We start from the raw sequence: 26,744 nt of genomic DNA, 5'->3' as shown, positions 1-26,744 counted from the left end.
ACCGTGCGACAGTACCCCATCGAAACGTTTCATCGGTGATGGATTGGTCGAGGAGGTCTGTTTACGGGACACGAATCTGCTGAATTTCTAGGGGGGCATTTAAAGACCTTGTGTATGTCCAACCCATCGACAACGTGCAGACGTTAAAGGAGCAAGTGACAAATGTTTGTGACGTAATCCGAATGGAGGCCGGTGTATGTGAAAGAGAATGTGATGCACCGCAACGAAGGACCGAAGGTTGCGTGGTAATCTTATGCAACACTGTCCGTACTGTCTACTTCTGAGTAACAGACAGATAGGAGTGAGAGGACAGGCTGACCCATAACTCCAAAGTTATAGGCTTCCGGAAATATCATTGTAGGAACTTCAATTCTAGTTTTGACCTATACTATCTCTTGTAGCACCCTGTACCTCGTCGGGCGATTGCAAACTGTCCGAAACGGCAGATTAGCACAATTTTCCTGTGTCAGTTGCGTATTATTCATCAAGTCCCCTCAGATTTCCCTTATTTCCCTTATTTTACTCTATAACTGGTACGCTGCTCAGCATAGTTAACCCATTTAGGTGCAGAGCTACTCAAGTAAACGTGTAGACAACAACATTCTAACTGAGGAAAAAGCTTCCAGTTCGGGAGTAAATTTCTCGGCCCGGATATTGGGACTGGGTTTGCTGCTAAGTGATTGGAGTGGGCGGCGCAGACTTCGGTCGGCGATCTGCGTTGATCGCATTCTGTCCTCCCTCACGGATGGCTGGCTCCGTGAAAATCCCACAGCTGGTTGTGAGATTCTAGAGCCAGCAGCGCCCTGACGATCTGACTGGCAGTTTCTTGTCACTGAACACTTTCAACGTGCTATGCTGAGAGTCTGTTATCTCTCATTATGCGACACTATGACATTGATTTTAACTTTAGAACAGCTTGACACTATTCTATTAATAGAGAATCAATATATTCGCCACATTGTTTGACAGCAGTCATCTTAAAACTCATTACCTCTTTAGATTCTAAGAAACATCATACGTATCTCGCAGAAGTTCCTTTAAAATAAATACTATACAAATATCACCCTCCCCCCACCAACTCTCCCCCAATTTTCTGTATCCAATTATATTCACAGAATACAGGTTCTGACTAGGGATATTACAATCTTGGTTACGATTTAATATATCATGTTTACTCTCAGCAAATGCTGCTTTACTAGTGGGACATTATCGTAAAATTTCCATACACCCATCTTTCAATGGATAGTGGGACAACAGCTGTTTTATTTATGTGTAGGAACAGTATGTGTGTCAGTTTTATTTAGTTGGAACCGGTTTCGGTGATACAGTCCACCATCTTCAGGCCCCTAGTTATATATCACATAGATCGTGAAGCCAGTTACACTGCACCAATTTAAATCATGTATGTGCCTATGAAAACCATCGTATTAAAACTGTTAAAGACAACAGCTACAGAAACTGCTCCTCTGTAACATATTTGTAATAGCTGCTAAAAACGAAATAGCCTACACAATAGGTGTATTATTCAGTAATAGCATACATACATATTAATGAGAAGGCGTGCATAGTTATTTTTTGGACCCTACGCACCTACTGCTACTCCACTCAAGTGCGACGAAGTCCTGTTGTTATTATTTATAGTTTAAACGATCGCTTGCAAGCCGATAAGGGCAAGAGAACACCAGTATTCCCGTATGAACGCAAACGTAAAAGGCCACTTTAGGACATACGAAGATTCTTCATTACTTTTCAGTGTTTTTGTTGTTATTCTTGTTGTTGAGATCTTGAGCTGAAGACGTTTCATGCAACCCTGTACGCTAGTCTATCCTGCGCAAGTCTCTTCATTTCGGTATAACCGGTGCGACCGACATTCTTTTGAAACTGCTTACAGTGGTGGAGCAATGCAAACAAGTCGCCGTTTCCTTCCATTACCAAATTGACGATTCGTTAATGCCTTTGGCTATGCATCTGTCCTATCAACCGAACTCTTCTTTTAGTTAGGATGTGTCAGAAATTTTTTTCCCTAATTCCATTCTGTAAGTCCTCATTAGTTATTCGATTTACATAGATAACCCTTAGTAGCCTCCTACAGCACCACAGTGCCGAAACTTCTGTTTATTGATATTGCCAACCTGCATTTATCTCTTTGCATGTCGTCTTTGTTTCGACCATCATCAGTTATTTTACAGGCCAAACAGCAAAACTGAAACAGTACCTCTAGTGTGTCAATTCCTAATCTAACTTCCTATGCATCGCTTGGTTTAATTCGACTACTTTCCATTAACCTTGTTTACTTATATGATGCTCAGTTTATATCTCCTTTTCGAAACAGTTTCCATTCTGTTCATTTTGTCTTTCAATTCCTGTCTCTGACTGAATTGCAATGCCACCGGTAAATCTCAAAATTTTAATTTATTTCCCCTGAACTTTAATTACGTTTCCAAATCCCTTCTATGTTTCCTTCACAGATTGTTCAGTGCAAAGAATGAATGACATTTGGGATAGGCGACAACCCTGTCTCATCGGTTTCTCAACTACTGTTTCCCTTTCATGTCCTTCGACTCTGATAGCTGCAGTTTGAAATGAATTTCACTCCCTGTATTTATAGCCCCGCTACGCTCAAAATTTCAAAGAGTGTAATCCAGTCAACACTGTCAAACTCTTTCTCTATAGCTACAAATTCTACAAGTTTGCTTTCCTACAACTTACCTTCTATGATAAATAGTAGGGTCAGTACTGCCAAACTCAAAGTTGTCTTCCCCGAATTCGGCTTCTACCAGTTTTTCCATTCTTTTGTAAATGATACGTATCAACATTTTGCAGCCAGGAGTTACTAAACTGACCCTTGTCAGCACTTGTCTTTTTCCAAATTGAAATTATTACGTTCTTCCAAAAGTCGGCGGGTATTTCGTCTGTCTGCTATATTTTGCTGATCTGGTGGAATATTTTTGTAATGGCTGGCTCCCCCAAAGATCTCTGTAATTCTCAGGGTATGTCGCCTATTCCAGGGGCCTCAATTAATATATGTAACTGAATCTGTAACTTTTGTTTCACTTTACTCTGATTTTATTTTGTCTCCACTGACTTAAAAAGGACTCGGAAAATGTTTACTTTGTTATTCTAGTTTGGCAACACAATTCATATTTATGATTTGTAAAATAAATCGAACAATACAACTTCCTTTTTCAACATTTTGCCACTAGACAGAAAATCGTAGCTGGCCAAAGTTCTTAGCTATTTATATGGAAGACTACATTTTCTTTTCATTTAAGAAATACATATGAAAATACAAATATTTTTACGACACTCAACTGGATAGCGCATGCGAAGGCTTCCAAAAGCAGACTGTTGTTACGGCAGTAATGAATGTGGAAAGCACATGCTCCACCGGTTCCATCAAGGGCCACTTTAAGTTGGCAGCACCAAGACAGAACTCATACCTGGTAGGCTAAATGTTGTGTTGATGTTTTGATCACTACATCAGTTTCTGCGTTTAGAATGTCGTTTATTTAAGTTTTAACGAAAATGTGAAACTCAATAAACGATACAGTCAAGCTATATTACATGGGAAAATATTCCTTTACTCTGCCAACAATGTTGCCACAGGAGCCAGTTTGAAGATATGTATATCGTAGCGCCCCGTTTCTTAGTATTTTCGTCATACATATGTTGAAGTACGCATATTATTTCTGAAAATAGGGGCCAGTAATTTTACAACATGACTCGGCATAAGAGACACTCGTTTAGCCTCAACGGTTGACATCGCCGCCAAACCTTTGGCGTCCATCCCACCGAGCGGAGTTAAGAGGCAAGAACGAGTTTAGTGAAATGCCAAACTTATTCAGTTGATCACGTCGTCACAATTCTTCTGCTGCACTGCAACAATATGAGTACCCCATTGTTCTAAGTTTTTAATATCTTCTTCTTGAAACACCAGGCGACATGTAAGAATTAATAGGCATACGGTTAACAGCCTCAAGACTCTATGGTGCGAAAGCATCGAGAAATCAAGTTATTTTCTGTTCTCCTTTGAATCATTTATAACTGTCTTACATACATTTTTTTCTATCATTAGTAGTTCTGTTTACGATTTTTGAGGTTGTGGCTGCTTGTATTAATGATTTTTCAGTTGTTGAGTCACGTCAATGAACAGCTAGGTTGAATCATATTTTAATCACAATAATGAATTTTTCGGACATCCTAATTACGTGAGTACTGTAAAGCTTTATATGTTATTATTAATGGCTTCATACGTAGAATGAAATGATTACATGGGTGTATTACAAACAACAGCTAATAACACATTGTGATCTGAGTTTACGTAATAGCATGCTAAACATGATTAATGTGGTAATGATTCATTAAATTCTAACGATTATTCGGATAATACATGAGCTAAATGGCAACAGAAATTACGAAGAATTATTCGTGAGCTGCACGTCAAGGTTCCCTTGTGACCATTATCATCGTCATTAGCAGCAACCATTTCATGTCCAGTTTCCTCATCGCATTTCGGTATTCAGCCATGTGCATCCGTTTTCATGTGCATATTTCTAATGATAATCATACATCTTGTATTAGATTGTCGTCTATGTTTTTCCTAACACCTGTAAATCCAGAAAAGAATTGGTCATCTGCCTGAACACATGACTTCAACTCCTATCCAACCCCGTTTCATTTTCTTGAGCCGCCATAAATACAAAAAAAAAAAAAAAAAAAAAAAAAAAAAAAAAAAAATCTTATGGTTTCATTGTTAGTTTGAAGAAGTTTGTCTTAGATGTATTCTTTACTTTTTAGTTATTCCTAGTGAAATGCGGGGCTTTTATCAGACTTGCACTGTTCGTTGAATTTTATCTGCACTTATATCAACCAATCAGCAAAACGAAGGAAATTCTATGTTTTATCAGTTTGAGAGTTTGAGAATCTGAAAACTCGCTGTAGAACTGCTGAGTAGAATTTCGGTGACAAGTGGGTGTACTCGCTGCGCTGCGCGATAAATCTCTGAGACCACATTAGTGCGAGGGACCCTCAGGTTTTTCGCACTTTATGACTATCACGTTAAGGTGAAGTCAGTTCAACAAGTGATACATCGCCACTTTGTTGTCGTTAGTCGGTAGTGCGGTGAGGAACAGGGTCTGCTTAATCCCACGCTTATCCGGACGATCAGGGGCTGAGAGCGTGGTCATTCGTACCTTCACGCCATGTGTCGTGAAGTTTGTGACCAACAGCGTATCCATGACCTTGGCTTCAGTGATTACTCTGTGGTGTCTGCTCCGGATGTATACAACCATTACCGCTTCACGAGTCCGCAACGCCACCAAGCGGATATGGGCAGTTGTGATAATCTTTTGGCTCACTAGTTTGCATAACATCTGTCATTACTAAGTGTTTGTCTTTCCATTCATTGTTAGTATTTATGTTCTTGGTTCATCTCTTGAGCTTCACAAACTTCCAGTACTTATAAAATTTTCTCTTTATTACTAGTTTCTGCGCTATTTGTGATTTTAATTGATAAAATGTCGAATCTGCTAAATGTGTTTTTTTTTCTACATCCACATCTACATAATTACTCTGCAATTCACAGTTAAATGTCTTTCATAGGGTTCATCGAAGAATCTTCGTATTCTCTCAGTTTTCAAATTTGTTTCTTATCCAGTTTTCATTATATCTTGTCACATCCAGTCGGAAGACATATCCAAATTGTTCTCGTCAGTTCAAAACACACTATCGTGCTTTTTTTTTCATACCGCGATATGGAATGATTAAGTCCCCGAAGATATCCACACGTTCGGGATCCCTTAAGAACTCACTAAATCAGTCTGTGTACTCGACATTGCGTAGAGTGGCCAACTGATTTGCAGAACTTGACTATAATTTCCCAGTAGCGGGTGTGCGTAGTTTGCGATCACCGGAGATTCTCTGACGGTGTAAGTAACTCAGTATGAAACGACTTCATTTGGGAATGTTTAAGATGGATTCAGATGGTTCAACTGGCTCTGACTGGGACTTAGCATCTGAGGTCATCAGTCCCCTAGACTTTAAACTACTTAAACCTAACTAACCTAAGGACATCACACACACCCATGCCTGAGTCAGGATTCGAAACTGCGACCGTAGCAGTCACGCGGTTCCGGACTGAAGTGCCTACAACCGCTCGGCCACAGCGGCATGCGTTTAAGACAGAAAACATCCTTAGTGATACCTTCACCAAGTGCTCGGAATAATAAAAGCAAAATCTAAAACAAATTGTGAAGCAGATTCTCTAAGAAAAATAAACCATAGCACAAAGGCCCTTACTTCTAAATGGCTTTTGAACGACATCTGATTGTTTCTGCACGTCACTGCTGTTGGTCGCGTATTGATTTGTTATACAACTGACTGGTGAACGATGTCCACATTACATTACTCTATGTCTCCTGTTTGCTCTATACGACATGTGATGACCGGGAAACGTGTTACATTGAGGGGCTTTGCATGTCGAGTTATTGGTGGCGGTGACAGAGCTACAACTGCTAACTGTTTCGCATTCACAGAACAGTATTTTAGCATAAATCTGTACATTTGTTGACTTGTTTTGCATAAATTGACTTACTGTACAAAAATGCGATATTATTGACAAAAATTTTGCTCTACTTGTAACACGGTAAAGAATCCATTGAATCAAGAATTTCCTGTGCTGTAAGAGCGAAAAGCAGGGTAAAGAAATAGCAGAGTATTAGTGGAAAAAAACGAGAGCACTGTATCTCTGGCAGTCACGTAAGTTATCGTACGATTACGTCATGCCACCATGTAACTGTTTAGTTTGTACCTTCGTGTCTCTATCATAATGGAGATCATAGTACAGAGCGTTGGCCGTGGACCCTTTATTGAACTTCGTGAGATTACGTTGCACATCTGCTGTAAGCCTTAAAAAATTAATGCAATGTACTTCCGCTCTTTACTAACTCGTGATAAATCCATTTGGAGTAGATTGTAAAACAATGAATCACAATCTGTTCTTAATATGACTAACCAAATATTTAACCGAACTTCGCACAAGCACTCTCTTGCATATTTACAGCCTGGGCGGCGAAAACTGGCTGAAATGGTGTTAATGTCGTTATGGGATGTGATGTGAATTATCATGCGTAGTATATAATTTGGATTGGATTGTTTGGGGGAAGAGACCAAACAGCGAGGTCATCTGTCTCATCGGATTAGGGAAGGACGGGGAAGGAGGTCGGCCGTGCCCTTTCAAAGTAACCATCCCGGCATTTGCCTGGAGCGATTTAGGGAAATCGCGGAAAACTTAAATGAGGTTGGCCGGACGCGGGATTGAACCGTCGTCCTTTCGAATGCGAGTCCAGTGTGCTAACCAATGCGCCACCTCGCTCGGTATAGTTCCTGGTATACTTGCAAACAAACATTGTTACTGTATTGTCAAGAAAAAATTAGTTCGAATGTAGTTGCTTATGTAAGACATCCCCGTGGGAGTATATTGAAGGACATTATCCCATGTGCCTAGAACAAATGCTCCATCATATATATTTTCCTCTGCAACTTCTGTGAACCGAAGATATGAGCCATCCGGTATTTTAAAACTTGTGTCAGCACTTGTATAAAATTATCATCACCCACCTTCTAGCAATATCCTCTGAACATGTGTCACTACAATTGTGGCGTTTTCAGTGGGTGTTCATTTATTTCTTAAGTCATACCTGATGGATCCCTGCACCACGAAGGCAGGAGTAACACCGCCATGTCTCTCAAAACACTGGAAGAATAGGACCTATCCCCAGGTCGACTCCATACTAGCCGGCAATGATCAAAGGGGGTGGTGCACAACCGCTATTCATCGCTGAACAAAATGTGACGCCATTTATCAGCAAATCCACGCTTCCTTGTTACGACACCACTCCAGACACAGTTCGTGTTGTGGTGTTATCGGTAGCCTACATGCGGGACGGTAATTCAATAGTTCTTTTGCTGCTAGTCTCCTGCCAAGGATAACGCGTGACACACAATGTTGTGGCAAGTCGATTCTTGTTCTCGGACGGTGGGAGCACATGTGGAGGAGTTACGATGTGTTCGGTGCGCAATGCAGCGCTCCTCGTTTGTGGTGATCAGATGTGGTCTGCCCTGACGATTCCATGCGGTCCAACGCCTGGCCACTGTCACATTCTAATGTCCCACAAAGCTCGATGTTGCAAGATTCGACCCGCCGACCAAATGGCGACCCTCTGTGAGTCCCCTACGAAACTCTGCCAGCTGATAACAACTCTGTCTCAACGAGTACGCGCCATCTCCGTGTCCAACATCTGAGGATGTTCACGACCCTTATATTCCCTACCAGAGCTGGCAACAACACAAAACACGAATAACGCTAAGGCCTTTTGGTGGTGGTTCTACGTTTCACAGAGAATACCCACTCTATCATTTACATTTCCGTCAACGGAGTGTATGTGTGCGAAGTTCCATTGACATTCCAACATGTCGCCTAGGTGATTCACTTTTCTTTGTCGGTCAGTGTACAGTATTTAAGTAATATAGTAATATACTATAGACTCATACGATTTTACAGGGCTACATCTCCTGCATCAATGAAAATAGAAACTGTGGGTACATTTCAACGTATACATATTAGTACAAAGTTTGTAATTTCAAAAGAACATCCGATTTTACAAAGTTAATCTTTTATATGCAAGCTCATGCAACCTTGGGGTACTTCTTACAATCACGTGCATGAGCAATGTTCCCATTTTCCCTTCAGAAATATTCAGAATGCCTTCCTGCGGACACACGAATAATATTCAAACCCTACTAAAGCCCGATCATACTTTTCTCAGCATGTCTTGAGTTCCTGCACTCACTGCTATTGCCACGAGGCGTTGTACATCTCCCAAAGACGTGGAAAGGGAAAGCCACAGACCAAGTCTTTCAAACACCCCACCCCAACAAAAGAAAACAAAGAATGATCCCATGAGATCAGATTATCTTGGGTGCCAACAGTATAAAAGCGATATCCATAAGTCCCTTATGACCTATCCATCGTTGCGGCAGTGAGGCGCTGGAGTATCATACTGTGGATGCAAATGCCGTGGTACACCTGTAACTGAGTTGTACTTATTGAAAGAGAGCATGCTTTTTGTTGCTCTTTATGGATTTAGCGCACATTGTGTAATAGAAAGGACGGTACATGCGGTTTAACCCAGTGGATATCGAGGTCATAGAGACGAAGAACAAGTTCTGAACGATTTAAGGATGGGGACGGAAATCAGCCGTACCCTGTCAAAAGAACCATCCCGTCGTTTGCCTGGAGCGGTTTAGGGAAAGCACGGGGAACCTTGGGTGGCCGGACACGGATTTGAACTGTCTTCCTGCCATATGTTGGCACAATGAGCTAAGTATTGCGCCCCCTCACTCGGACATTGGGTAACAAGCGCTAGGGCGAGCGCGACAACTAACTGCCCTACAGGAAACCAAATCAACTGGCAGCGTGCAACTGGCGCCAAGCTAAAATTTTAGTTTCAATGCGTAATTTAAAATGCACAAGTTTTTATCGTCATTTATGTAGAAGATATACTCTTGTGTAATTGGATAAATCATTTTGAAACGCCCTGTTCTGTAGGTGCGGCGGCGGATCCAAATCACAAATGCTTTCATGGCTCGTAAAATATTAGGAGGCTATTGTAACATGTAAAGTGAAATTTGTTGTTTAATGAGTGTTCTACCAATTCCAGCTGAACCAAAATAAATCTTCAGTCATGACATTTGAGCTTGCTTTTATTTATTTATTTATTTATTTATTTATTTATTTTTTTTTTTTTTTTTTTTTTTTTGCAGAAGCGTAGTGGTTTGTAACATTTTACACGACTTCGTTTTGAGTGCTGGTCGATTAGTTCGTAGTAGCGTGTATAAATGTAACACACAGGGGCTTAGGTTCACTTATTATTTCTCAATCGTAACTTTTCAGCAGTAGTCTTAGTTTTGTTCGAGATACAGGATACTTAGTTGACAAACTTTTCCCTGTAACTTGGATTCTCATTTGCATTTTTCGCCATCCGAGCATCGTTTTTACTTTACCCCAAGTCTTCACCCGTTTCAGGCAGGCCAACTGACTTATTCACTAAGTTTATTTCATCGACTAGTTGAGTGACAGAAATACTGTAGCTTCGTTGTCATAATGGCACCGTATGCACCCTGTCACAATTGCTTTCATCACTGGAAAATTGCAGTTATGTTTTCCAGCGTACGCCTCGATGTACAATTTGTCAATCTTATTCCACCAGGTGTTTATATGGTGCTACATTGAGAAAATAATGCGCATCATATAGGAACAATTAGTCGAATATCTGCTATACACCCATGTTTTATAGTCAGGTAAACCCGAAGTTCTGTACATACAGGTCACTTCCATTAATTACGAAAAAGTTAAAATATTTACCTCGATGTCACTATTTTTGTGGGACGACATTTCCATGAGAGCCACTCAACTACTCCTGGGCGCCGGGTAAATATTTTCGCCTCAGTACATGCAAACAACACTTTCCTAGATATGCACTCACAAAAGGCATTGATTCGTAAGTTGCTGATTTAGTCGGTATCTAGATGCCTGCTACCAAGTCTAAACCAACGACATATTTTACGGTGCCACTGCACTTTGAATAAACCGGTGACACCAGCAGTACATCCATTGTTTTAATATCTGTGGCTGCATGCTCCTCCTTGTGTGCACGTCTCAAATGCCATTACACAAAGACGGATAGTATCTCATTCATAAGAAAGGTGGAAGGTTCGCTAGCCAAACATAAGAGAAAAATATAATGTAATCTTTATGTCTTCTCATCCATCACATATATGTGTTCCTGCAACCAGCATGCCACCGTATGGTGTGTGGCGGAGGGTAAGTAGTGAACCACAATGATTTCCCCCTTTCCTATTCCATTTGCAGATGGTGCACGGGAATAATATGTCAGCTCCTCAGTATCACTGACATTTTCTAATCTTACCGTAGTAGCATATTATGCGAGTTGTATCTGTCAGTAAGTAATATTACTTTTGACTCCATTGGCAACATATGCTCTGAAACGTCGTGAATAATGCTCTAAACAACGCACCACGCTTTTCTTGTAGGCTCCTGCTGCACTATAAATATTGCTGTGACACTCCGAATTTGACTAATTCATCCGCTAACGAAGTTACTAACTCTGATTTGAATCTCGTATATCTCTTCTGTTAATCCAACTTAGTAAGGCCAAGAATGACGAACAGTAACTGAAAAATTGATTAGACGATTTTGTGAGGGACGTCTCGATTGGGTGAATTGAATATTTTACCATTCTGTCTATAAATCTAATCCTGGCATCTGCTTTGTAGTTGTCATTTTGTTGCACTCACTTTAGGAAGCCAGTTATTACATGTGCATATGGATTTATTATGTTACCCAACAAAAAGCAAATTTACGATATTCACATTTATTATCTGGAAGTGTTGTACTTGAAATGACACTTGTAGAGAATATCAAATATAACAGTGGAAAGTTGTTGGAATGCATTTACCTACAATGAATATAAAATAAAACAAGTAAGTGTCAGATGCTGGGATGTAAATAAGGTGTATCATAATTGCTATTATTTCCACGAAATTTATGCTATTCTGGACCACAGTTGAACTGAATACAGTCATTCTGTACTAAACTTAATCGGAAACGACTAACATCTTTCAATCTCATACCAATATTCAAAATAAAACAATAACACGCCCACGGCGATAGGTTTATTGGAAGTCTCGGTCATTTTAATGTGTATTACCAGCAAATTGTCTCACAGTAGGAAAATAGTTCTGTCCCTCTCTCTCACCTGATGTTTTGCAAAATTCGTCCTAGAAGCTTCCTTTCATTTCATTGGACAGATCGATGTCATTGATCCACCGATTTAGTTATTATTAGCTTGCTGTTATGTACCATCGCCGTTTTTCAGGCTGAAAGGAATAATACGCTAAAATAATCCATTCGATAAGCTTTGCATTCCAGATAATATTTAGTTTGCCGATATCTCTCTAACTCTGCAATCCATTGTGTACTGATGGGTTATAAACTTTCTTGTTCTCAGGCTTGTCCATTGTGCACCGATCACTGACAGTTCTGGGCCAAGAAAAGGCCTTTCGTCTGGTCCCTCACACCTTTAATGAGATTCTGAGAGGTGCTTGCAGGATCATTGTCTAACAAGACGCTTACGCCTTGCGACGAAGAGGGGTCCTGGTTGTCTAATTCGGTGATGATATTTCGTCTTCACGCCTTCCCCCACCCCCCCTCCATTATGTGCTTTTAAAATAAAATAAATTAATAAATGCGTCATTGATGTAATTAATCAAACAGGCAAATGATTACTACGTTTTACATAGGTGAAGTTTACGTTGAATAACGAGCCGCAACTACAATGTTTACATTTTCACCGATAAAAGTTTATTGTCATAAAATGACCACTCATCAATTCACAGATTGGTGGAAGCAACTGCGTGATTAAATGTTTTGAAATAGCTCGAGCCTCCATATAGTGGTTAGCTAACTCACTATATAAAAAATATTAACAAAATAAAAATAGCTGAAAAACAACAGACAGCGTCCACAGCGCCGTTGATCAGGACTAAACCGACACACAATGCACAAACCTAAGTGTCGATTAGCAGCACAAAATATTATAAGCCCCTCACTGGCAAACTGAGTTAAAGTGCAGACTCAATGCACAGATTAAGAGTCACAAACAACTTCACAGGCAAAAATACAAAGCTCTTGCAAAATATTCTAAGTGTCGCGACTGACAACGTAAATAATCTCTGTCGCCGAAAATGTACACCCTGGATCACCACTCATACCAGCATAGACGTTGCCCTAACTCGTACCGAAACGTGTCTCTGCAAAATGGTCGCCACCCTTTTAAGGTCTTGAACCTCCCCTCCACGGAAAACCCTGCATCTGCGTCAGATAATGACTCTGTGCACTTATTTTCACCAACCTGATTCCTAGCTTTATATGTAAATGATAACCAAAACAGCATCTGGTCTGAGCCATTAGCTGCACGCTAAATTTATAACCAAAATTGATACCTTACACTTAATTTTATGAGCTACAGTTCACCCAAAATTTAAAATTAAACAAATGCATAGTTTTGTTGCAGAGTTAGAAAACAGTTCATACTCTCTGTGCCGCCAATTATTGCAATAAATACGAATATGGAAACGTTTTCGTATCGTATTTTTCGTGCTCTTTCCTTTGCAAAATTCAGAATTAGATAGTATAATAGTTTTCAAGTTATGGACGAAACTACGCATATTAACCATATAAAAATATAAATCTTAAGAACTAAATGTTGATGTGGTATTGTAATAACGTTCGCCAAAGCATACTACCTTGCTGATTGTGCATATGCCTTGTATCAGATTTTATTTTGACTTTTAATTAAAGTTCAGTTACGAAGCGTCTCACAGCTTAATTGCATTCCAAACACGTGATTATGTCAATGGGTGTGCGTCATTGAGAGCTACACTTTGTGAACTTGATCTCTTTTCTGTATTAAATAGAATAAAGTTATTGAAGATTTGCCTAATTTCGGTTACAAAAAACTTCTCGGTGATATATCTTCTCATCTCACGTATGTTAATTACAATTTATATCTGCATATTGCCAGAATCTAGTTGCTCCTGACGTATTGTCCTTCACATTATCTATTACGGTTTGAGTTGTATGTGGCCAAACACGAATAATAGACACATCAAAAAAAGTATTTCATCACCTCTGTTCCGAGAGTTTCTGAACCTGTACAGAAAATTGGAATTGAGACCAACATAAAGATCATTTCCGCACTTTTTATTACTCATGAAAATCACACATCGCATGTTGTACCACCATACAGCGAAACTTTCAGAGGTGGTGTAGCACGTCCTCTTGCATTGATGCATGCCTGTATTCGTCGTAGCATACTATACACAAGTTCATCAAGGCACTGTAGGTCCAGATTATCTCATTCCTCAACGGCGATTCAGCGAAGAGTGGTTCGTGGGTCATGTCGTCCATAAACAGCCCTTTTCAATCTATCCTTTAGCATGTTCGAAGGGATTAGTGTCTGGAGAACATGCTGGCCACTCTAGTCGAGCGATGTCGTTATCCTTAAAGAGGTCATTCACAAGATGTGCACGATGGAAGTCCCAATTGTCGTCCACGAAGACGAATGCCCCGCCAATATGCTGCCGATATGGTAGCACTATCGGTCGGAGGATAGCATTCACATATCGTACAGCCGTTATGGTGCCTTCCATGAACACCAGCGGCATACGTCGGCCCACATAATGCCACCCCAAAACAGCAGGGAACCTCCACCTTGTTGCACTCGCTGGACAGTGTGTCTCAGGCGTTCAACCTGACCGGGTTGCCTCCAAACACGCCTCCGACGATTCTCTGGTTGAAGGCATATGCGAGACTCACCGGTGAAGAGAACGCTATGCCAATCCTGAGCGGTCCATTCGGCATGTTGTTGGGCCCATCTGTATCGCGCTGCATGGTGTCGTGGTCGCAAAGACGGACCACTCCATGGATGTCGGGAGTGAAGTTGCGCATCATGAAGCCTATTGCGCACAGTTTGAGTCGTAACACGGCATCCTGTGGCTGCACAAAAAGCATTATTCAACATCGTGGCGTTGGTGTCAGGGTTCCTCCGATCCAATCCGTAGGTAGCGGTCATACAATGCAGTAGTAGCCCTTGGGTGGCCTGAGCGAGACATGCCATCGACAGTTTCTTTCTCTCTGTATCTCCTCCATGTCCGAACAACATCGCTTTGGTTCGCTCCGAGACGCCTGGACATTTCCCTTGTTGAGAGCCCTTCCTGGCACAAAGTAACAATGCGGACGCGATCGAACTGCGGTATTGACCGTCTAGGCATGGTTGAACTACAGACAACACGAGCCGTTTACCTCCTTCCTTGTGGAATGACTGGAAATGATCGGCTGTCGGACTCCCTCCGTCTAATAGGCGCTGCTCGTGCATGGTTGCTTACATCTTTGGGCGGGTTTAGTGACATTTCTAAATAGTCAAAGGGACTGTGTCTGTGATACAATATCCACAGTAACGTCTATCCTCAGGAGTTCTGTGAACCGGAGAGATGCAAAACTTTTTTTGATGTGTATATATAAAAACTCTTTGTGCGCGCTAGCGGCGCAACTCATGTCACCTCCGCTGGTTTGAATCTGATGGGAGCACATGGCTCGGCCAACCGGCCGCCGCTGGTCAGAAGCAAGGCACCGGCAGCCGCAGCCGACACGCTCACCACGGAAGCAGTGCGTCCGCCCAGCCTCGTCGTCCCATAGTGCGCGTGAATCGAGTGTCGCTCGCGACCAAAACGCGTCACTTATGCTCAAACAGTCGGTCGGTTCACAGTCTCTCTCTCTCACTGTCCCCGATAAAGACACATCACAGCGTTTAATACAGTGAGAGTTGTGTGAAGACTTCAACTCCACTCGCCCTGGCCAGTTACAGATATTTAATAGTTCTGGCTGAATCCTGTGACTGATCACCGATTGCATAGTCACTGTTGTCGGATATTTTCGCCTATTGACGCACATTGCATTATGTGCATTTACATTGGCGATCAGCGTCAAGACTTTGCACTAGTCTGCAAGTTTCTCTCCACATTTCAGAACAATGTCAAATCCCTGGCCGGCCGATGTGGCCGAGCGGTTCTAGGCGCTTCAGTCCGGAACTGTGCGACTGCTACGGTCGCAGGTTCGAATCCTGCCTCGGGCATGGATGTGTGTGATGTCCTTAGGTAAGTTAGGCTTAAGTGGTTCTAAGTTCTAGGGGTCTGATGACCTCAGATGTTAAGTCACATAGTGCTCAGAGCCATTTGAACCATTTGAACCAAATCCGTGTACGCAGCTGGATCGTCTGCAAATAGCCTCAGATGTACTGACATTTTCTGTCAGGCCTTTTACATGTGTCATGAACAGTAGTGGGCCTCTAACATTAGCTCGTGATACACAGGATGCTAATTTAACTTTTGACGATGCCTCCCCACTGAAAACGACGTACTGTGTTCTGTTCCTTAGGAAATTTTCAATCTAATCCCGTTCTGTTAGGATATTTAGTATACACTTATTTTGTATAGGCCTACTAGGCGAAACTATGAATCTGTACCAAAAGATTTCTGGAAGTAAATAAGCACAGCATCAACATAGGGTGTGCTATTTACTAGCTTCTTTGTATCAGAATAAACACAGCAAGTTTCACACGATAGCAGCCTATGAAGACCACGTTGATTCCTACACAGCAGGTAAGTCACAATACACGAGCCCAAAATAAGTTACTGAGTTCTGTAAAATACTGAGGTCAACGAGATAGGTCTACAGTTATGCGCACCTGTCTTATAAGTCGTATTATTGATTTAAACGACGTGAAGTATTTTCTAGTGACGTGCTAGCCCTCTAGTTCTCGGAACCTATTGCTAACAATGTGGATAGTTCTTCTCATAAAAAATTTTATGGGCATCACATCATCGCCAATGGGCTTTTCTCTCTTGGAAGACTCGAGCTGAGATTCGTTTTATATTTAGGGGCGTTTTTGGTTCCCGAAGATAGGAATTACATTATGAATTGTTTGGTGAAGTAGGTTCTGAAGACACGTCAAATAGTTCAGCTTCTACTTTATCATCTTTGTTGATGCCACCACTATCGACGAAACGTAGTCAGGCGATTTTTTTCCATTGACTGATTTTTACGTAGTGCGGCGGCGCGGTCCCTTTCGTCCATTACCTGCACCTACCTGTGAACTCGTTAGAGCAGATCGCCGGTAAGAAAGCCGAGCAGAAACCTACCTTACTGCAACGCGCACAGGGCTGCAAATAACGTAACTATTTCAAGAGTCGGGAAAATGTATTAATTTTGAATGAAAGGTGGAAATACTGGCAAAACTATCGTATAATGTGAACCTTGATAACGTACACGTTCACAGCCAAGCCCGTGCTAATCTTAACACAGTCATGCACAAACCCTTTCATTAACGTTAACAAGTACATGGTAACGTATTAAATGAAAATGCTCGTTATACAATTAAGGTTATCGGTAGATAAATGTCGTGTGACTAGGGCCTCCCGTCGGGTAGGCCATTCGCCGGGTGCAAGTCTTTCGATGTGACGCCACTTCGGCGATTTGCGCGTCGATGGGGATGAAATGATGATGATTAGGACTACACAACACCCAGTCCTTGAGAGGAGAAAATCTCCGACCCAGCTGGGAATCCAATCCGGGCCCTTAGCATTGACATTCTGTCGCGCTGACCACTCTGCTACCGGGACGTACAGGTTATCGGTATCTAATGCACTCAAATTTTTAGTCAACCGCCTGCTCAATATGCCACGCGAAATTACTGCCTTTTCTCATACAGAAAATTACTTAAAAATCCGTACTTACAAAAAAACTCACCGAAATAAATATGCCGTCACTTTATAACACTTTTGAAACATATAGGACAACTAAAACCGGCAAATTATGTCTTCCTTCGGAACTCATACTACACACGACCGTACCACTAAAAGGCTGGGCTCCGACTCCTTTAGACTGCTGCAAGCATTCTATATCTCCAAGAGAAAAGGCGCGCTGAGAATACTCCGTTCGGATTGGTCAGTGTCTTTAAGGCCAATAGAAAAACATTATTCTCCCACGCCAGTTCGCGCGTTCCATGACTGACTAATCAACAAATAACACACTTTCGAACTGTACTTGTTCCCGAAATAAGTATTTAACATTCTGATACTTTGGTTATACTTCACGTTATTAACCATTATTCATTTGCACTCGAATTAGCTTTCCTTCTACCATAAACTTACTTAACATATTATGATACAAAATTCCCCGTCGTCTGCATTCACACTGTCTTAAAACTTCCTTACACTAGTTCGTACAGCGTTCATCAGTAGAACAATTACCTACATGTTTACTTTAGGCCACATTCACACATAATTCACACTACTAAAACCATATACAAAACTGTAAAAACATAAATAAACGCCGGCCGCGGTGGCCGTGCGGTTCTAGGCACGTCAGTCCGGAACCGCGTGACTGCTACGGTCGCAGGTTCGAATCCTGCCTCGGGCATGGATGTGTGTGATGTCCTTAGGTTAGTTAGGTTTAATTAGTTCTAAGTTCTAGGGGACTGATGACCTCAGATGTTGAGTCCCATAGTGCTCAGAGCCATTTGAACCATTTGAACCATAAATAACCAAAACAATTCACAAAAACATTCTCTTGACCTGTTTCTTGAATGTCTCTGTGCACTACTGTCCTCTAGCAGATGAAAACTACAACTACGTACACGACTGAACCCTCTTCAGACCATCTGTCAATGTGCACGCATGAGTCATTCTCCTGATACACAGGCTCTAGACACGAACGATATAAGGCGCCACGTCTTAGTACAACCAAATTTTTTGCCCTTTTTGATAACATGGATATGATCTTACTTTCGAATACAATGAAAGGTTGTACAGTAGCTGACTTTAAGCCAATTTTGAGTTCGTGAAAATTTTGTTTGTCAACAAGGATTCTGTTTCGTTTGAATATGGCATGCTCGTTTTGCAGAAACTGCAGTTGATACATGTATATTTTATTTACAGTAAACTTGGTGATCTATCGCGTTATCTTCCTGAAATACACTACTGGCCATTAAAATTGCTACACCACGAAGATGACGTGCTACAGACGTGAAATTTAACCGACAGGAAGAAGATGCTGTGATATGCAAATGATTAGCTTTTCAGAGCATTCACACAAGGTAGGCGCGGGTGGCGACAGCTACAACGTGTTGACATGAGGAAAGTTTCCAACCGATTTGTCATACACAAACAGCAGTTGACCGGCGTTGCCTGGTGAATCGTTGTTGTGATGCCTCGCGTAAGGAGGAGAAATGCGTACCATCATGTTTCCGACTTTAATAAAGGTCGGATTGTAGCCTATCGCGATTGCGGTTTATCGTATCGCGACATTGCTGCTCGCGTTGGTCGAGATCCAGTGATTATCAGAATATGGAATCGGTGGGTTCAGGAGGGTAATACGGAACGCCGTGCTGGATCCCAACGGCCTCGTATCACTAGCAGTCGAGATGACAGGCATCTTATCCGTATGGCTGCAATGGATCATGCAGCCAAGTCTCGATCCCTGAGTCAACAGATGGGGACGTTTGCAAGACATCAACCATCTGCACGAACAGTTCGACGACGTTTGCAGCAGCATGGACTATCAGCTCGGAGACCATGTATGCGGTTACCCTTGACGCTGCATCACAGACAGGAGCGCCTGCGATGGTGTACTCAACGACGAACCTGGGTGCACGAATGGCAAAAAGTCATTTTTTCGGATGAATCCAAGTTCTGTTTACAGCATCATGATGGTCGGATCCGTGTTTGGCGGCGTCGCGGACGAACGCACATTGGAAGCGTGTATTCGTCATCACCATACTGGCGTATCACACAGCGTCATGGTATGGGGTGCCGTTGGTTACACATCTCGGTCACCTCTTGTTCGCATTGACGGCACTTTGAACAGTGGACGTTACATTTCAGATGTGTTACGACCCGTGGTTCTACCCTTCATTCGAAACCCTACATTTCAGCAGGATGTTGCACGACCGTATGTTGCAGGTCCTGTACGGGCCTTTCTGGATACAGAAAATGTTCGACTGTTGCCCTGGCGAGCACATTCTCCAGATCTCTCACCAATTGAAAGCGCCTGGTCAATGGTGGCCGAGCAACTGGCTCGTCACAATACGCCAGTCACTACTCTTGATGAACTGTTGTATCGTGTTGAATTTGCACGGGCAGCTGTACATATACACGCCATCCAAGCTCTGTTTGACTCAATGCCCAGGGTATGAAGGCCGTTATTACGGTCAGAGGTGGTTGTTCTGGGTACTGATTTCTCAGGATCTATGCACCGAAATTGCGTGAAAATGTAACCACATGTCAGTTCTGGTATAATATATTTGTCCAATGAATACCCGTTTATCATCTACATTTCTTCTTGGTGTAGCAATTTTAATGGCCAGTAGTGTACAAGCCCATGCAAGCCCATGCCGCGGATGACAAGCAACAGGGTCCTGCTATGAAGAGAAATGGCAGCCTAGACCATCACACCTGGTTGTCGGGCTATGTGGCAAGAGACAGTATTCCACCACTGGCCTGCACGTGTCCAGACACGTTTTCTCTGGTCATCGGCGCTCAGTTCGAAGTGGGACTCATCACTGAAGACAATTCTACTCCAGCCAATAAGATTACAGGCCGAAGACCTGTCTGGAGACGTCCCAGACAGTGATGGTATACCAACCTAGCTGTCGCCGGCCGTCTGGCCCGACAACCAGCAGTAATGGTCTGATGTGCCGTTTCTTTTTATAGCAAGATCCCTTTGACAGTCACCCGCGGCACCCTTATATCACGGCGATGTGTGGGCCGTATTCTATGCCCCGTTTTGCTGCCCTACAAGGCAAGTCATACTGGGCTTACATTTCAGCAAGATAATGCCCTCTCGCACACGGAGAAAGTTTCTTCTGCTTGTCGTCCTGCTTGCCAAACCTTATCTTGACCACCCAGGTCACTGGATCCCTCCCCAATTAAGGAGCAATATGGGCACGACCATTGGATAGAAATTGGCTAGATATCCCTCAGGAGGACATCCAGCAACTCTGTCAATCAATGCCAAGCCGAATAATTGCTTGCATAAGGACCAGAGGTGGGCCAGCACATCATTTACTTACTCAGTTTTTTAAATTGTTATCATTTGTTTGTGTGTACATGTACATCACATCTACCGATTTCGCCGGCCGGGGTGGCCGAGCGGTTCTAGGCGCTACAGTTTGGAACCGCGCGACCGCTACGGTCGCAGGTTCGAATCCTGCCTCGGGCATGGATGTGTGTGATGTCCTTAGGTTAGTTAGGTTTAAGTAGTTCTGAGTTCTAGGGAACTGATGACGTCAGAAGTTAAGTCCCATAGTGCTCAGAGCCATTTTGAACCATTTTTTCTACCGATTTCCGTCTCATTCGGATGTCTCCTTCGTGGTGCGAATTTTTATTTTCTTTTTCTTGCAGTGTGTTTTATGGACAGTAACTGTTTTCAATAACTGTTCAGCAATAGTTTCATCATACAATAACACTCCTTCCACCTCTTTATGCGCAGAACGTTGCATTTGGCTGCTTCGCGTTATCTTCCAATCCCTGGACCAAGTGTCGATCCTTTGCAAGTCTTCGGGTATTTTGCTACAATTTTCCAGCGTTGCGATTTCTGTATGCTGTAATACTAACCCGTGAAACAGCGTAGAGAAGCTTCCTACGTTATCCACTACTTCATTCATGTATACAGGTTCACAAACACACATGACAGTACATCAGGCAATTGGGAACGTTCTGTCTGTACTATCTTTTCAGCTTCACACTCAATAGGACAGTGAGTTGGAGCACCATCATGTAGTAGACATATTACTCTTTGTATCCAGCCCTGTTACAGGAGGGTGGTGGTGGCGGGGGAGGGGGGGGGCCAAAAGCTCCAGTGTCCAAGCCGCATACGGTTCGGATTCCTCAGGGAGCTCAGTTGACAAATATAATACCAGACAGCTATTGTAAAATAGATTTAGTATCATATAATGAATAAAAGAATATTATCGCATCACCAGTATGGCCAGTCTAGCACTTGCTTTTTACTTCAGTTCTTCACATTTACGTTCTCACAGGTCTATTGCATACAATTCTATTTCGTGTTTAATCTTGGATGCACAATATTTTCTATAGACATAATGACATAGGCCTTATGATGGAGTCAAAAATGGCTTCAAATGGCTCTGAGCACTATGGGACTTAACGTCTGAAGTCATCAGTCCCCCAAGAACTTAGAACTACTTAAACCTATCTAACCTAAGGACATCACACACATCCATGCCCGAGACAGTATTCGAACCCGCGACCGTAGCGGTCGCGCGGTTCCAGACTGTAGCGCCTAGAACCGCTCGGCCACTCCGGCCGGCAATGGAAATTTCCTCGAAATATTAGCACTCTAGAGTCACCACTATCCAGTTCATGCAAAATATATTAACTAGGCGGACAAGAAGATGGATAGTTTATACAAGTGCATTATCTGTCAAATAATATTCAAAATTAATTTATTTCCAGCTCTTCCCACCATGTCAGAACAGCCATGTTGAAACAGTGAGAAAATGAGGAGCATTGTTTAGTTATTAATGATGCAACTCTTGATTCAAATCACGCTAAATAGACAACATTCAACCTGCGTTATATTTACTTCAATAAGGAAACTGAATAACGTGAAATAAATGAAGAGTTTTCGGAACTCGTAGATTGCAATCAGTAAACAAGAGTTCCTATTGCAGCTTGAATTCGATCAGAACTTGTGCAATCATCAATTCCTATCAGTACATGCAGTGGACAAGTTTATGATAACGGAAGTAATTTGTGAAGGTTTTATAAAGGAGCTCAGACACACTTCTCTGAGTGGAGCCCTCTTGCAAAATTTTCTCTATGTGCTTCTCATGGCATTAATTAACAATGTAAGTGTATATCAGATGTGGCTTGAATTCAAACAAATAGTATCGACAGCAACTGAGACAATTATACCAAGTTAATTAACAAACGTCGGAGCTGATCCCCCTTCGCACACAAAACGGCTCAGAATACTGTTGCAAAAACAACGAAAAAAGCACGCTAAATTTAAACTAATTGAAATCTCCAAGATCGACGATCTACAGAAGCTCGAAATTAAGCGCGAACGTCAATTCGAGATGCTTATAGCCTAATAGTTCCCACAGAGTATGAGACTCGGTTAGACCGTCAGCGAAAGCAGCACCGCTAGTTCCTGCTACTAATAAGGCGAGTACACCGTTCGCTTGTTACAAATTTTTACGAGCTTCAAACAGGAGCGACTGCAGTAATGGATAGGAACTGTGATTGTTGTGAACAGATGCGAGCTGAGCTGGCGACCCTTCGCTCACAGCCTCAGGCTGCGTTGGCTTCCGTCACACAGCTTGAGGCTGCTGCCAAGTGGCGTCACTGTGGCGGATGGGTCTGAGCACTATGGGACTCAACTGCTGAGGTCATTAGTCCCCTAGAACTTAGAACTAGTTAAACCTAACTAACCTAAGGACATCACACACATCCATGCCCGAGGCAGGATTCGAACCTGCGACCGTAGCGGTCTCGCGGTTACAGACTGCAGCGCCAGAACCGCGCGGCCACTTCGGCCGGCACTGTGGGGGATCGGACGCGAGGATGCGAGGGACGTCGAGCACGTCCGACGTGTCCTCCGATCGGTCCACTGCTGTGACCTCCCCGGGTACTGCCTGCACTGAGGTTGACCCCTCACCCTTGGTCGAGTGGGAGAGCATTCCGAAGTCTGGCAGGCAGCGAAAAACTTTCCGAGGGACAGATCGTAGGGCCTCCCCAGTTCCTTTGACGAACATGTTTCGGGCGTTATCTGGGGCTGACGATGTTTCTGAGCCGGATGCAGTCGTCCACCCTGTTCCAGAGGAAGCTTCTCGGCCCGAAAGGTCTGGGCATTCACAGAGGGTGGGTTTGCTGGTAGTTGGGAGCTCCAACGTTAGGCGCGTAACGGGGCCCCTTAGGAACAGGGCTGCCAAGGAGGGGAAGGAAGCCAGTGTGTACTCCGTGTGCATTCCGGGGGAAGTCATTCCGGATGCGGAAAGGGTGCTTCAGGATGCCATGAAGAGTACAGGGTGCAGCAATCCGCAAGTGGTGGCTCATGTCGGTACCAATGACGCTTTGGATCGGAGTAGATTCTGTCTGGTTTCGGGCGGTTGGCGGAAATGATAGCGACTGCCAGGCTTGCTTCCGAGATTAAGGCGGAGCTCACCATCTGCAGCATCGTCGATAGAACCGACTGTGGTCCTTTGGTGCAGTGCCGAGTGGAGGGTCTGAATCAGAGGCTCGGACGGTTCTGTGACCATGTAGGCTGAAGAATCCTTGAATTGCGCCATCGGGTGGTGGGATTCCGGGTTCCGCTTAATAGGTCACGAGTCCACTACACACAGGAGGCGGCTACACGGGTAGCGGGGGCTGTGTTGGAGGGACTGGGTGGCTTTTTAGGTTAGAGGGTCTCAGGGAATCACAGAAGGGGCGTCCGTCTAAAAGTGGGCAGGTAAAACACACTAAGGTCGTTGTAGAAACGATTGGTATTGTAGTTGTAAATTGTTGTAGCTGTGTTGGGAAAGAACCAGAGCTCCAGGACCTAATAGAAAGCACTGAAGCTCAAATAGTTTTAGGTACAGAAAGCTAACTAAAGCTGGAAATAAGTTCAGCCGAAATTTTTTCAAACGATCTAACAGTGTTCAGAAAGGATAGATTAAATACAGTTGGTGGTGGAGTATTTATTGCTATCAGAGGTAGTTTGCCTTGTAGCAAAATTGAAGTAGATAGTTCATGTGAAAAAGTATGGGTAGAGGTTATATCTGACAATCGGACTAAACTATTAACTGGATCGTTTTACCGACTCCCCGACTCAGAAGACATAGTTGCTGAACAGTTACAAGAAAACTTGAGTCTCATTTCAAACTATAGTCGGTGGTGACTTCACTCTACCATCGATATGCTGGAAAAATTATACGTTTAAAGCCGGCGGCAGGCATAAAACATCATGCGAAATTGTACTGAATGCTTTTTCAGAAAATTATTGTGAACAATTACTTCATGAGCCCACTCGAAGCGTAAATGGTTGCGAAAGCATATTTCACCTTTTAGCAACAAATAATCCTGGACAAATAGTGAGTGTTGTGACGAATACAGGGATTAGCGACCACAAGGCAGCTAGGCTGAATACCGTAACACCTAGAACCATCCAAAAGAAACGCTAAGTATATCTATTTAAAAAAGCTGATAAAAATGCTCTTAACGCCTTTTTAAGAGACAGTCTTCACTCCTTCCGATCTGATTATGTAAGTGTAGAAAAGTTGTGTAATGTTTTCAAAGAGATAGTATCAACAAAAAATAGTTCAAATGGCTCTGAGCACTACTGGACTTAACTGCTGGGGTCATCAGTCTCCTATAACTTAGAACTACTTAAACCTAACCAACCTAAGGACATCACACACATCCAAGCCCGAGGCAGGATGCGAACCTGCGACCGTAGCGGTCGCGCAGTTCCAGACTGAAGCGCCTAAAGCCACTCGGCCACACCGGCTGGCTAGTATCATCAGCAATTGATGATACCACATAAATTAATAAGTGATGGTACTGATCCGCCATGGTACACAAAACGGGTCAGATCGTTGTTGCAGAAGCAACGAAAAAAGCATGCCAAATTTAAAAGATCACAAAGTCCCTAAGATAGGCAAAGTTTTACAGAAGTTCGAAATATAGCGCGTACTTCAATACGAGATGCTTTTAATAATTTCCACAACGAAATTCTGTCTCAAAATCTGGCAGAAAACCCAAAGAGATTCTGGTCATACATAAAGCACACCAGTGGCAAGACGCAATCAATACCTTCACTGCGCGATAACAACGGTGAAGTCACTGATGACAGTGCCACTAAAGCAGAGTTATTAAACACTGTTTTCCGAAACTCCTTCACCATAGAAGACGAAGTAAATATTCCTGAATTCCAATCAAGAAGAAGTGCCAAGATGAGAAATATCCTCGGTGTAACAAAGCAGATTAAATCACTTAATAAAGGCAAGGCCTCCGGTCCGGACCAGTCAGGTTCCTCTCAGAGTATGCTGATAAAATAGCTCCATATTTAGCAGTTATATACAACGACTCGCTCACAGGAAGACTGGAAAATTGCTCAAGTCACACCAATACCCAAAAAGGGAAGTAGGAGTAATCCGCTGAATTACAGGCCTATATCACTAACGTCGATTTGCAGTAGTGTTTTAGAACATATACTGTTTTCGAGCATTATGAAGTACCTCGAAGAAAACGATTTATTGACGTATAGTCAGCACGGATTCAGAAAATATCGTTCTTGTGAAACACAACTAGCTCTTTATACTCATGACGTAATAAGTGCTATCGACAGAGGATGTCAAATTTATTCCATATTTTTAGATTTCCAGAAGGCTTTCGACACCGTTCCTCACAAGCGTCTTGTAACCAAACTGCGTGCCTACGGTGTATCGACTCAGTTGCGCGACTGGATTCGTGATTTCCTGTCAGAAAGGTCACAGTTCGTAGTACTAGTCGGAAAGTCATCGTGTAAAACAGAAGTAATATCCGGCGTTCCCCAAGGAAGCGTTATAGGCCCTCTATTGTTCCTGATCTATATTAACGACGTAGGAGACAATCCGAGTAGCCGTCTTAGATTGTTTGCAGATGATGCTGTCATTTACGGTCTTGTAAAGTCATCAGATGATCAAAACGACTTGCAAAATGATTTAGATAAAATATCTGAATGGTACGAAAAGTGGCAATTGGCCCTGAATAGAGAAAAGTGTGAAGTTATTCACACGAGTACTAAAAGAAATCAGCTAAATTTCGATTACGCGATAAGGCACACAAATCTGAGGGCTGTAAATTCAAGTAAATACTTAGGGATTACAATTACAAACAACCTAAATTGGAACGATCACATAGATAATATTGTGGGTAGGGCAAACGAAAGACTGCGATTCATTGGCAGAACACTTAGAAGGTGCAACAGGTCTACCAAAGAGACTACTTACACTACAGTTGTGTTCCCTGTTCTGGAGAATTGCTGTGCGGTGTGGGATCCG

Source organism: Schistocerca cancellata, chromosome 4, assembly GCF_023864275.1.
Source record: "Schistocerca cancellata isolate TAMUIC-IGC-003103 chromosome 4, iqSchCanc2.1, whole genome shotgun sequence".
In the NCBI taxonomy this organism is placed as follows: Eukaryota; Metazoa; Arthropoda; class Insecta; order Orthoptera; family Acrididae; genus Schistocerca; species Schistocerca cancellata.
The sequence above is the reverse complement of the archived record's forward strand: the minus strand, read 5'-3'. Positions refer to the sequence as shown.